This window comes from Nothoprocta perdicaria, unplaced genomic scaffold, assembly GCF_003342845.1.
Source record: "Nothoprocta perdicaria isolate Ctin4 unplaced genomic scaffold, notPer1 scaffold_1, whole genome shotgun sequence".
Lineage (NCBI taxonomy): Eukaryota > Metazoa > Chordata > Aves > Tinamiformes > Tinamidae > Nothoprocta > Nothoprocta perdicaria.
In genome coordinates, this window is record NW_020454093.1 from 5,675,511 (window position 1) to 5,686,950 (window position 11,440).

Genomic DNA, 11,440 nt, shown 5'->3' on the forward strand with positions numbered 1-11,440 from the left:
GAGCCACCACACGGCCTCATCACGGTGCCAGGGCACCACATGAGGTCCCACCGTGGTGACGTGTCATCTCCATGCCAGGGCACCCCCAAGGCCCAAGAGCACCTTCTTGTCACCATACCAGGACACCACACAAGGTCCCAGGGCAGCTCCGTGCTGTTGTCACCATACCAGGACATCACGCGAGGTCCCAGGGCGGCAGTGTGCTGTTGTCACTGTACCAGGGCACCGCACAGCGCTGCAGGTCCCCACATCTCCCCACAACTGCAGCTCCGTCCTGCAGAGCGGAGCCCGGCCACGATGGGGTGCGACCAAGCCCTGTGCCCTGTCCCTGCCCTGAGTCACAGGGAGCCCAGCGCCGCTCCGAGCATGTGACGGCCCCGGCCGGTGAGAGGTTTATAGCAGGCGCAGGCAAAGGGGTGGAGGTGGCAGCTGTCTGAAGCAGCCAAGATCTTCAGTCGATATCATTAATTACCGTCTTATGGTGCCAAAGTCTGCGAGGCTCCGTGCGGCACAGGGCAGCGTGACATATTCCCTGCCCCAAGGAGTCCACAATCTAGAGCGGATCTGGCAGCACGAGGGTGTGACAGGACACCACGAGGTTGCAGCAGCAGGATCATGCTGCTGAGGTGTGTATGCTGTGTTGGAACAGGTCTCTGTTTATCCTGTACATACTAAGTATATGCATATATATATGTTACCACGATGCAGTTCTCGTAGGTGTTGCTGCGGAAGAGGAGAAATTGGTTTAAGTGTAGATTTAACAGGCTTGGAGGGGCAGAAGGCATGGGCAGCAGCACGAGGAGCCCATGGAGGTGGTGCCACAGCTTGGTCAATGCCAGCACAAGGGCTGCCTCAAAAGTGGTGAAATGGGGACAAGTGACACACAGAACTGCAAGGGCAGGCACTGCAGGAGCCTGCGCCTGCGTGGTGGTGCACAAGGGTGCAATGCAATAAGAGGACGGGGCAGGATCAGGTCAGCCAGCCAAAGAAAAGTTTTGCAGCTGTGCCCTCTGTGGACTTCAGGAAGACTATTTAGGCATTAGAAAAGTCTGAATACAGATGGTTCTGATTGTGATGAGAGGGCCTAAGGACAAAGACAAGAGACTTACCTATCCAGACAGACTGCAAGGATCAGCGCTTAAAATACTGTGTGAGAAACTGTAAGTCTGGTGAAATAACATAGATATCCAGAAATACATATGGCCTGAAGACTTATGAGCAGAACAGAAATGCATGTTGGCTAAGGGGAAGGGAAGAGTCTACACTGCTATAATTTGGCAGTTGGGCGTTCTGAAAAAGCTAATTAGCTCATGGTCTGATCACAGACTACTAAGAGAAAAAGTGAAACGTTTTTACTAAAACAAGGCATAGTTTTTGCAGAACTATAGGTCGGTGTGCATGAAAGGAAGTACGTGCTTTTAGAATCCTTAGGCTTTGGAGATACACTCAAATATGTGGTAAGGTGACGGATTTCATTTTATTGAGCTTGGAGGAAAAAAGAAGGAGAAATTGTTTATTTTATATATATATATATATATTTTTAAAGATACTCCTCTGTGATATATTTCTCATGCTTTGAAAGGCGTATTTTTCCCCCACTAAGTTCCTGGCTTTCTTTGCAAGCTTCCAAGAGAAGGATATTTTCTGACATCTGTTAATCATTTCTCCTTGATTCATTAGGACTTAACTTACTCCAGGACTGCAGATGGGAGTAAGTGGCAGCTCGAGACCTCTGGGATGGCAGGATGGATCTGACAACGGAAGGTATAACAGAATGCCACAGGACTGGAGCAACAGAAGCCCAGGATCCAGTGCTCAGAGAAAGGTAAAAATGTTCTTACTAGAATATCTGGCAATCTGAACACACAGAATGACTTTCAAATTTAGCACTCTTACAGAACAGAGACTAGCGTGCGCTCATAAGCAAAAGCTTTATTATAATTTAAGTGCTAAATGATAGTAACATTGAAGATTGAGAGAAATGCCAGCCCTCATCTCATGTTTTTTTTTTTTGTGGGATTGCAAATGCAGGCAGAAGCAGAGTTAAGAAAGAATGTTCCATTTCTTCTGTCCAGACTGCTGTCTCTGGCATTCGCTGTTGCTGAGGGCAAAAACAGCATGGATTTTGAAGGGGATTAGACAGACTGGCTAGTTGGAATGCCAGTCCTGGGCACTGGCCTAACAATGGAGGATTTAAGGGAACTCAAAACCTCTGGAGTAGTGCTTCCCAGCTGGCAAGACTAGGCTTGTGCCACAGGTGAAAGGCAGGGCTGGAGATGGCAGCTCTGCTCCCTCCCTGCTGGCAGGGCACCTCACTGGGTGAGAAAACCTCGATGGCAGGAATGAATGGACCTGCTTCCTGCATCCCCTCCATAGCAGCCAAGTGTCTGGGTTTGCTTTTCTTTATCAGGTTTCCTCTCTGAACTCACCCACTGCAAAGAAGGAGAAGCACCTAAGAGGGGAAGGCAGGCAATGGCAGCAAGTTGTCCTGCAGCAGCCCTTGTTGCCTTTTCATCAGGCATGTTTTTACTCCTCTCCCAAGGCCCCAGCTCCCTCATGCTGTTAGACTGTTCATTGCCCTGACCTGCCTCCTTCCCAGGTGCTACCCCAGTGTCCACAGGGATCATTGCCCATTCCAGTCTCAGCAGGACAAGGCCATGAGATTTGCTCTGAGAAGATGAGGAAGCACTGCTCCAGTGTATGGCTTGCTGCAAAATGGAGGAAGGTGAAAGAGTTGTAAACCTGTCTCCTTCTTGAATTAGCTACTTGGAAGGAGGCCTTATGGATCACATAAAGCTTTTACCTAAAAAGTTCACAATGTGAGTAATCATAGAATCATTATGGTTGGAAAAGACTTTCAAGATCATCGAGTCCAACTGTAATGCCCATAGGCATGCTTGATTAGGTCAAAATTCTTGAGAAGAAATGTTAAGTCATTGAAATATTAAGTCATCATACGAAGACGAGTGATTATCAAGCCCAGCAGTCACTGGAAATAAGGAAAGAAATTAAAAGAAAAGAAAAAAGAAAGAAAAATAAGAGTGAAATGAAGGGAGAGGGCTCAGTTTACAACAGCCGGATGATCCAGTATCAGCCATACACACTTGAAGTGCTTGCTAAGGAAGACAACTCTAATCTCCATCCGTTGGGAAATCTCTTGGGCATTCCTGCCAGAGGCTGCTTAAGGGAGTACAATGAAAAATGAGCAGGTATTTTGTTCCATGTTAGTAGCTCTCAGGCAATTTTAGCCTTTGCATCTTACCTCTAGGCAGACTTTCTTTTGTAAAGGTCATACAGTACTGGAGAGAATTTACCCTGGAAGTTCCCTTTCCTTTAGTTTAAAAAAAAAAAAAAAAAAAAAAAAAGTTCAGCTTAATCTCAGAGAGGAAGTTTTAAAGTCTAGAAGTAGAGAAGAGAGGAAAGAAAACAAAACGTCATCAAAGAGGATCTGTGGGGAAAACAGAGTTCCCAGAGCATCAGATCCTTGTTACTGCAACTGGCAAATTACGTTTGTGTTCATTTTAAGCAGGGAGATTTTTTCTTTTGAGCTATCAAGGCAAATCTATTCCTAAAGTATCCGGCTTAATGGATTTCATCAGCACTGAATGTGAGCTCCTGGGCTAATGTGGGAAAGCGTAGGGAAGGCAGCGTAAGGGAATTATATTGGAATACACTTTAGGTGTGATGAATGTTAATGGCAAGTGTCACTTCCTAAGTTCAGAACAAAGTCCTATGACTCCTGATATAACTTTGTACTGTCCTGCAGCAGAAGGGTTTCAGCCAGCTGGTTTAAAGGTTGAAGTTGAAAGAGAATCACTGCTCCTGTTCTTTCTTTCTTACTCCCAGAGCTGAAAATGAATTTGTACAGTGTAACTTAGCTGTTCTAGCACAAACTACTAAATGACTCATGTAAAATTCCTGAAGGAATGTCCATAGTGGGGAGTCAGGAAAACAACAGGAAAAGCTGTTCATAATTGTTGTAAACATGAATTAAATAGAAAATAAATAAAGCGGATCACAAGAAGGAAAGGCATCAAAGCCTGTGAAATGGTAATGTTTTCTGTCATGGCTAGGACAAAGAGATTATTGCTGCTCAAAAATGTGGTTTAAATGTATTTCTGAAGGCAAAACAGTAGCATGAGAAGCAAGTTTCTTCACTGCTTAGAAGGATTCTAGCATATAAGGAGAAAGAGTGTGCTAAAAATAAGATAGAGGAATGCAGGAAAGAAATTAGCAAAGCTTCCTATCCTATTAAGAATCAGGGAAGTAACCCTGACAACTTTCTTATTAAAACTGCAAGGAGGCTGATTAGCAGAGTGCCAGTCATGCTGGGCATAACTGAGCAATTGGATTTGTACTTTATTTCAGGTCTGTCAGAGGGATGGAATGGAGGAGGGGTGTCTATCTGCCCGAAAAGCTGATATCAGCAATAACTGCCCATATTTGAGCTAATCAGCCCAGTTTCCCTTTACAGACATTTCTAGTGCATGACTCATTTCATGCTATGGTGGTCATGAAGACTTTTTCTCATCTTCCAGGAGGAAGGCTAATCAAACAGATTAGCCAAGATAGAGATTGTCCTGCCATGGATGGAGAGATGCAGTGGGTGGTCCCTAGAGTCCTTTTATGGCTCTCTAAATGCGTATATGCATTAATTATGTGAAGGACATTCCAACCCTGACTTGTCATTACTTTCTCATAGTTAAAACTTTCCCATCAGAATCAAAGACGTCCAAAATCACTTTTCTGCCCCCCAATACTGTATCCAAAAATCAGACTTCGATAGTCACAGAAGTAGAGGACCATACTCCTGTAACACAGTCCTTTAGAAAAGAGTTTCTTCAATTTTCTCTGGAGCACATTTCTAAAACACTAGAACTAATGGAAAACAAATTTTCTGTGCACAAATCAAAAGCAGAAAATATTCTGCATTTGTGAAAAGCCTTCAAAGGGCTTTCTTTGCAGTAAAAAATTGTCCTTAGTCATGCAAAAGTTGATTTTTATGCAGTCTTTTTCTCCAGTATCATAATTCTCAACAAGCTAAACATTTTTATGAAAATTTACATTTTGTCAGAAAAACTTTTTAAATCTAAAAGAAAAATGATGTTTTTCAGATCTACAGATTATTAAGACAGAGAAATAGACAATATTTTCCGTATCTGAAACACAGCATAATTGATAAAATAATGTTATAAATATATCTGCAAGTGCAACATCTGTGTTTATCTTTCAACCAAGCAAAATTACATAAACATAGATTCTGCTTTTTATGAAATCTATGAGTAATTCCTCCTCTGCACTTTCAGTGCTTGTGCATTCACTGATAGAAAAGACTAGGCTTGACAGCCATGCACGACTCACATGTTTTCCATGCAGACAGGGTGCAGCATGAATAGTGATTTTGCAAGTTTTCACGTACATTGTGTCATTTGTGCACCTGATGTCTATCAGCACTGCCTGAATAAGCCTCCCAAGAGCAATAAGACCCCCAGGAGCAATAATGTATCTAAATTTCCATGGCCATCTGTACATGTGGTTTTTGTTAAGACTGTTTCCCTAAAGATGCCGTTTGTAGGTTTCAGTATTGACAGCTGATCACATGGAAATTTGCATCCTGCAGTAATGAGCTCAGTCTGAGGAGCAGACAGATGAAGTTTAAATTAGGTTGAGGCCATTTGGTACCAGTTTATATAGAATAAAAGTTGTCTAGTTTCTTCCAGTAACGTCAAGATGGGAAAGGTCAAACTTTATTACCAATTATTCATAAGAGTCACCGATCGCAGTAAGTCTCAACATGGTACCAGATAGGCAGCAACTTCACCACTTCTGCAAAGTGCCTAAGATGCAAGACCAAGCCTTGGAAAGCCTGCCAATTTAGATGTGTTTTTGTCAAGCCTCATAAATACACTACAATATGGGCATGAATAATCCAAATTCTGCCAGGCGGGAACATGTAACTGTTACATAAAATGAATCTTGAGTGACATCTCCAACAATTACAGAACTAGGAAGCAAATATAAAATTAGGGCCCATCCTGTGAAGCTAGTAGGAGTTTATGGCCAAAAGAAAAGCATATTTAGTTTCCTTTCACTGCTTGGACTAGAGATTTTTTTAAATAAGCAATAAACAAGAATGAATTGTTGCTATTGAATCTGAAGGACCAGAGCTATTTTTTTTTCCTTTTCTTTTGTTTTGAAACAAATTTGCAATATCATTTAGCTTTATCATGGTATTAGGCTGAAATCCAACCCCAGAGCAACAAAACTTCAACCTGTTTCCTAGGTAAATATTGCCACATGACCTGACAGTTTCATTCTAGAGAGCCTAAAATGATCGTGTAGATGCTATGTGTCCAGTAAAGACAGGCTCCCTTAAACCTGAATTAGTTGAGAGAATGCAAGATGAGGGCTGAAAACCCTTGCCTCTTTTCCAAGTGCTTTAAAAAGTAGTGGTTTAAAAATTATTTTATTTGCAAAAAGAAAGGAATGGGAGAAAGAAGTGTTATCTGGGGGGAAAATGGGTTGAAAATTTGAAGGACTTACATCAAGACAATTGCATCAGGAATTTGCTAAACTGAAAACCTAAAAGAAAGAAGTCCTCTGTTACTAGCAGAACAAGCAAATGCTATCCATAGTGTTCAGTTGCTGTCTTCATCCTATCAATGAGCCTCAGAATAACAGAATAATTTAATGTTTTTACATGCAGCAGAAGTGGTAAAACCTCCTCCCATTATGACTTTATCTGTTAAACCACAAAGAAAGGGTGGGAAAAGAAAACCCACTGTTTTAGAGTAAGGTTTTGGGGTCTGAGGAAAAGCATGGAAATTCGAAGATAAGGCTGATAGTCTCTGCCCTATCTCCACCGGTTTTGCACACTGTTGTCACACGTTTTAATATGAGAATTCTTCACTTTTATATAGCTTCTGCTGTGGAATGTACTTTGAAACAGGCTTATTTTCCTAACAACTTTTGCAAGAGAGGGAAAGGATCCTAGTACAGAGCCACATAGTCTCAGGTAGTATTTGGTACTCGTTTAGTGGAGTGGGATTTTTTTTTTTCTGTATGGACATGAGTTTGGATGACAAGCGAAACCAGCGGCTGGTGCAAAGAAACCGTGGTCCTCTTAGTTCATGATCCAAGTGAGTTATGTTGTCCAGAGCAGGGTTTGCTTCCTCATTGCCCACATTATTGTGCAGACGCAACGAGCTGTGTTGTGAGGTGCAAGTGGATGCTGAAAAGAGAGCCCTTGATGTGATGCAACTGTGGTTTATGGTAGGTGGTTTATGGTACGTTTATGTCATCAGTTCCTTAAGAGACAGCATTGCCCTCTGGCTTGCTTCCTAAAGCACCACTTGCTAAAGGAATTTGGGGAAGCTGCAGCTCATCAGCTGTGTAATATCATAAGTCAGATCACGCCGAGTGTCTCATGATAGCCTTGAAGACATAAGAAATGGGCTGAACTTAGTACAGAAATGGACTGAGACAACAGTCGACATATTAAAAGAAAAAGTCTCAAACAGGACACAGGAAAAAATGGTCTGACTTTCACAAGACCTTCCAGAAAGAAAAGATACTGATGGCTTGGACATTAAGGAAAATACCCTTGGAAAAGTAAACACCTTCTGGAGGTACTCTTATAAAAATGTATAGGGAGTGTGAGAACAGAGTAACATGGTGAGGTGCTCCATAAGGGCCTTCACAGTTAAAAGCAATACAGAAGAATATTGCTGGTGCAGCAAGCCTTTTCTTAGGAGCTCATGAGAGGAAGAGCTATAAAGCAGTTTGATGTGTTCTGAAACTGCATCTGATCCTGTATGTTCCTGATCTCAAAACTGCCAAGGGCTGGACCATGAGAAGCAAATCCCCCGTCCTCAGCCTGCCATGCAGCACATGAGGATGATCCTTTTTCTCTGGAAGGATAGAAGACAGAAAATGGTGGTTCAGGGAGGGGTGACAACCTTGGAGGGTGGCTGCTCTTAAGTGTCTGTACATTGCTCAGTGCAGAGGCATGTAGATGCCACAGTAGGTTAAGTATGCAGGACTTCAGGCTCACCCAAAGGAGCTCTGGTTTGGGTGAGCCTATGATAGCCCTTAACTGTGTTATGTGCTGCTTTAGTTACAGATGGCTCGCAGTCACTTGTAATAACAGCAAAATAGAAGAAGCCGGAGAAGAAAAACGTGGCTAATAAAAGCCACATGGAAGTTGAGTTCTAGGAGTGTGGATGGTACATTTGCCTTTGAAAGAAGCTGTAGCAGCTGTCTTCAGTGGTTCTGCTTTCAGAGGAAGCAGGCAGAGGGAGGCCTGGGTGAGCAGCACGTGTTGTGCTGCCCATGCTGCATCGTGGTGCTTCACTCGGGAGGACTGGGAGAACACAGGGCCTCTTCAGTCTGTAACCCAGATAACCCCCTTTGGGGTTTTCTAAAAAAACAAAACCAAACAAAAAATAACACTGCTTTAAAAGAAAAATCAAGGAGCCTATAATCTACAGATGCTTTATACTGTGGGCTGAAAATCTTACCTTATTGTATCTTGGAGACTATAATATATTCTGCATCTTTTAATAAAGCTTGACATTTCTCTGTCAGGACTGTGGTCATATAACACAGGCTGTTAAAACTTGGTTTTCTTCCAGCACTTATAGTGGGAACAGGAACAAGCTGGATGGATGCCTGATCTGTGTATCTGGGCCCCATATAGCAATGTAACAGCTAAAATGGGAATTAAATAATTCCAGCTTGCCTGCTGAACTTGTGTCTTGCACAGTGCTGTATTTCATATAATATCAGCACTTTATGGAATCTTAGTCAGCCTTGGCAAGTAAAAGCAGTAGGGAGTTAGTTTTCGGAGGTACTCTGAAATAAAGATTTTATTTCCCATTCATCCTGAAGCCTCAGTGTTTCTTTAAGAGCCTTCCTTCAGTTCTCTTTCCTTCGTTCCCTGCCTCCATGAGGACAACAGCAGGGCTTTAGGTCTGTTTCCCTGGCTATCGCAGTGAAATGAGAGCTCCTTGAGCCTGCTGATGTATGGCAGCCTGCCTGGCTGCTGGGTGGTTATAGAAGTGTGATTAGAGAAGAATATCTCTAACCATTTCCAGGAGGAAAAATGGTCCCTTCAGGAAATTGGTTGCAGCGTTGTTGTCAATGCTGGAGCAATAGGCATGATCCACTACTCCTAGTTTTTCTTGGCATCAGCTTTGAGGAGAGAGGTGACACTGGGATCCAAGAGCCAGCCCCGGCAGCAGGGGAGCGGACACGGGGCAGCTCTGCAGAGCCGTATGGTGGACAATGTGGAGGGCCTGGAGCAGATCCTGCTTTACAGGAGGGACTGTTGGTTTTCAGGCTTGGTCATGATTGCAATGCAGATAACTAGCTCTCCTTCTGTGTCCCATACAGCTTCTGCTCTGCTCACGCCCAGTCCTGGAAACCAGCACGGTGCTATTGCTCTTGGAGCCTCCAGTGCCTCCAGTAGGCATTACTGGGAATTTTCTCAACTTCACCTTGACTCACTGGTGCATTTTGGTAGACTGGGGAAGTGCAGACTATCATCTTGAGGGTTTGTACTAAAGGATGGTTACTGGGAGTCAGGCTTAGATTCAAACCGTTGACTTCCAAAATGAAAAGCATGCATCTTGGTGCATGCCCTGCAGTTAGTCTCTGGCTAGCAGCAGTGACTTCTGTTTCAGGATGCATCAAGCGACACACACAGATGTGCTAAGGGAGCGCAAAGCAAAGCTGAGAGCAGAGCAAAGCTGAGACTTACTAGGCGCATGCGTGGCCAGGCTGTGGCAGGTACTTTGCATGTGAACTCCATCCTGCACCGGATCCATGCTAACACCGGAAATAAATAGCTTACAGCTTCTTTCTTCCCATGTATTCCTGTGGAACCTGGTCTGCTGGGGTAGGTCCGTGTCTTTTCTAGTCCAACAGGCCAGACTTCACACCAGCCTTTGTTTGCATTGTTAGTCTGAGTGGAAAGTGTAAAGGATTGGGCTTCCCACCTTGTCTGGCCACTGCCTGTGTGCTGGAGTCTTCTCATCTGCAGAAGACAGGACAAAGGTCCTCATGTGACACTTTGATGGATGGCTGACTCACTCCAGTCAGAGTTTTATTCATGAATAAGAAAAAAAACTCTCCATTCTCTTTAGTGGCTTTAATGTTTGAATATAATTATTAATTCAGAAAACTGACTGTTTTAAGAGGCAGGCACAGTCCTCTGCATCATGCCACGAAGTTGCTGACTGATGGTTTTTTTTGAATGTGTCCACTGTTTTGGATCATAGCTTCAGGTAGAATACATTCCTTTTAATCTCTGGGCCTAGCTTTCTTGTATGAAAGGACATTTTATTCCATAGAAAGCTATTGCTAATATCCCATCCCACAAGAACCAGATCATATAGTCCCATGTGCTTGTGCCAAGCCCTGCTCCTCAGTCCTCACCTGAAGTGAACCAGCATGCATTTATTTATGCTACTGGGTTATTTACATGTATCAGTTTGATGCTGGTAAGAGGGTGTCATGCAGACAGATCTGTTTAAACGATTCCCTTTCTGGAATGTTATGAAGTTAAAGTGTTAAATATTCACGTCACTATTATTCATCTTGTCAATAGATAAGATTTCACTGAATTTTGTCATTGGGTTACCACACAGGTTTCTTAATAGTCACAAGTGCATATATCCATGCCAGTAAAAATACCTTCCACTACAGAGGAAAGAAAATACAGTCTTAGTTATAAGCCATCTGTAATGCAGATATAGTATCTTAAATATCTTGATCCATTTTTATACTACTATGTAAGAAAATGAAGCTCGCAAGTTCTTTTTGTATTAAGACTTACTCCTATCATGAATTATTCGTCAACTACTGTTAAGTACTAATATTGTTCCTGGTAGAATACACTTTATGTATTTGAGTGCTAACATTTACAGTACATTTTCTCATTTGTTTTTAAGCCACACTCAGATTAGCAATTAACTAAAATAGTCACTTTTGTAAGCAAAGCAATTTTGTAAGAATATTTAATGATTTATATTTTTCTGATTCCAGAGTGTAACAGTGTGAAAATGAATGAGTAATTTGTTGTTGGTATGGAAAGGAGCTTTAATCTTTTATGAGAACATCTTGGCAGTGGGTATGCGTATCTCTTCAAAGAGAGCTGGATTTCTTCAGTGGGCCATGTATGAATATTGTCAGAGGCAGCGTTGAAAATAAAAGTAATTGAGCAAAGAGCTCAAGTTCCTCAACAAGTTACAAGATACAAGTTCCTCTTCTGTGTCTAGGAGTTTTATCAAAATTTTTTCCAAAAGATTATTAGCCCGTATGAAACATGATATTATTTCAGAAAACATAACCATTCATTTATTAAGTGAGCATTTATCTACTTTTCTTACAGGATTTAAAGCCCCATTGCTATAAATAAGCTAAAAGGAGAATTTGGCTC

General features: G+C 42.4%; 1 long non-coding RNA gene across 1 annotated transcript; it reads left to right on the forward strand.

Moving 5' to 3' along the window:
- The first annotated feature begins 1,064 nt into the window (after positions 1-1,064).
- On the forward strand, positions 1,065-2,649 carry LOC112944491. Its single transcript, XR_003248774.1, has 3 exons — positions 1,065-1,160; positions 1,681-1,825; positions 2,411-2,649. It is a non-coding gene; the product is annotated as an uncharacterized LOC112944491 (long non-coding RNA).
- Positions 2,650-11,440: the final 8,791 nt, after the last annotated feature.